Source organism: Agelaius phoeniceus, chromosome 7 (assembly GCF_051311805.1).
Source record: "Agelaius phoeniceus isolate bAgePho1 chromosome 7, bAgePho1.hap1, whole genome shotgun sequence".
Taxonomy (NCBI): domain Eukaryota; kingdom Metazoa; phylum Chordata; class Aves; order Passeriformes; family Icteridae; genus Agelaius; species Agelaius phoeniceus.
Window position 1 is genome coordinate 11020949 of NC_135271.1, and position 2316 is coordinate 11023264.

The window sequence follows — 2316 nt, forward strand, 5'->3', positions numbered from 1 at the left end:
AATTGAGTGAAGAAGCTGAGATTGATGGATTGCCTTCCATCTTCACAAGGTTTGATATCTTGTGTATGAACTGGTGGCTTCTTGCTAAGCTTTATTGTGTTGGCCTGTTCCTATTTGGCAACTGTATTAAGCTATTGGTGTTTTGAAGTCGAAGAGAACACTAGGTTGCTAGTCATAAAAACTTCCTAGTGTGTTTGCAGATGTGAAGTTATGATTGACTTACTTGTTCTGTCTGTGAGTAAATCCCCATCAAACTCTTCCACATCCAAGTGAAATGCTTGACACTGAATTGATTCTTTTCTAATAAACCTCTGTCTTGCAAAAGAAATCTGTTCAGCAATATCATTTCAATTTAACAGCTTCTTCAAGCATGTTCAGCCCTGCAAGTATTGGGCAGCCTAAGAAGACTACTCTATCTCCTGCTCAGCTGGATCCTTTTTATACTCAAGGTGATTCCCTTACTTCAGAAGATCAACTTGATGACACATGGGTAACTGTATTTGGGTAAGTTGATTTCCAAAGTATTGGAAAAACCTGGGTGAAGTCTTTAGAGCATACGAGAAAAATACTTGGGGGCATTGATGTTGTCTGGCATTGGTATGTGCTGCAAGTACAGCTATGGTTAAAGCAAGCAAACACATACATTTCAGTTAGCCATCTTAAATTGAGCTACACATTATTTTTTCTAGTTAGAAAGGCACCATTCTGCTGTTGGGGTGTGTGCTGAAGTGCCTAGAAGGTGGTATTTCTCAAGTCACTGCTTCTGATATTACAGTGCTCTCTTCTGCATTTCTGTAAATGCTTCATAGGGTTGGATCTTAACACCTGAATTCTTAAACCACTCAATGTTATGAGTACTTTTTTCTGTCTTTCAGATTTCCTCAAGCATCAGCTTCCTATATTCTACTGCAGTTTGCTCAGTATGGAAACATATTAAAGCATGTGGTATGTCTTAGTTTGACACTTATGTGAGAAAACATTGTGAATTAAGCATTTAAAAAACTACATTTCACAATTTCCACTTGATCTCATTCAGATGTCCAACACAGGAAACTGGATGCATATTCGATATCAGTCTAAGCTTCAAGCCCGGAAAGCCTTAAGCAAAGATGGAAAAGTTTTTGGTGAATCTATCATGATTGGTGTCAAGCCTTGTATAGAAAAAGGAAGTTAATAGTTGCTTTTAGTTCAAAGGCACTCTGCTTTTGGCCTTGCTTTTTATTTTCCCTGATGTGTTTAATTTTTTTTCTTTTGGAATTGCAAACTGTAGGTAGTTGATCTATATAGATATAGTCTGTTACACATTCACATAAGTTTTTTCTTAAATATGTGCCCACATTTCCTGCTGAGAAAGACCATGATGAGCACTCTCTGTGCTCTTGGGAAGTTACAATGCACACAATTCTATTGCTGTACGAGATGAGGAAGTGAAACCATCATATAAAACACAATTCACATAAGTTTCCTGACTGGAATTTAGGGCCTGCAGTAGATACCTAATGGCAGATTAAGACTGTGGCTGCTCCTAATTGTATCTCTCTATTTTTTATGTGACTATGTGCTTCTGGCTCTTGAATTCATCTTAGTACTTTGGATTGAAAATTTGTTAGTGAGGAAATCCCAATCGTGTTCTCCCACCTGCCCCTATAAAAACATGTCACTCTCTTGTAAGTAGTAACTGGGGGTAGACATGGCTGTCTTGTAGTCTTAATATTAACATGAGTTATTAATGTCTAGGTATTGGCAATATCCTGACCTTTAACACTTGCAGCCCTTTGCACTGGGTACTGTACATTAGCTTAAGAAAATAACAGTCATTCCTCAGTCATTCTGCACAGATTATTTTTTTTGGTCTCCTTTAAGGATATATGATACTAAAGAGTATTGTAAGCTTTCTAATGTAAACTATTCTGAGAAGGCAGCCTTAGAAACTGAACTTGCAATTCCTGAAGTTTTAGCAGACTGAAACATTTCTTACACTCAATAAAAAGCTGTGCCCCTACCCAAGCCGTTCTATTCCCTGGGCCACGCAGGCTCTGCTCCGGGCTCCTGTGGGCCCGAGCCGGGTGCCCATGGAGACCTGGCCCAGTCGGTGCCACACGGTGATTTTGTCCGTGGAAATGTTCATTGGCAAGTGAATGGAAAAGAGGTTTGGCAAAGGGAGGATTTGAATGGTTGTTTTTACAAACTCAATCCTAACAAATCCATCTAGGATTGGTTAAAACCCATGCGGACTATCAGATTTTACAAATATCATAGAATGATCAAGTGGAGCAGCTGACAAAAGTCAGAAAGATAAAAATTGATCCACAGCAC

At 38.9% G+C, this 2316-nt stretch overlaps 1 long non-coding RNA gene across 1 annotated transcript; it reads left to right on the forward strand.

The window, feature by feature from the left end:
* The first annotated feature begins 367 nt into the window (after positions 1-367).
* Positions 368-1162, forward strand: LOC143694446 (uncharacterized). Its single transcript, XR_013182928.1, has 3 exons — positions 368-504; positions 876-945; positions 1037-1162. It is a non-coding gene; the product is annotated as an uncharacterized LOC143694446 (long non-coding RNA).
* The last annotated feature ends 1154 nt before the right edge of the window (positions 1163-2316 follow it).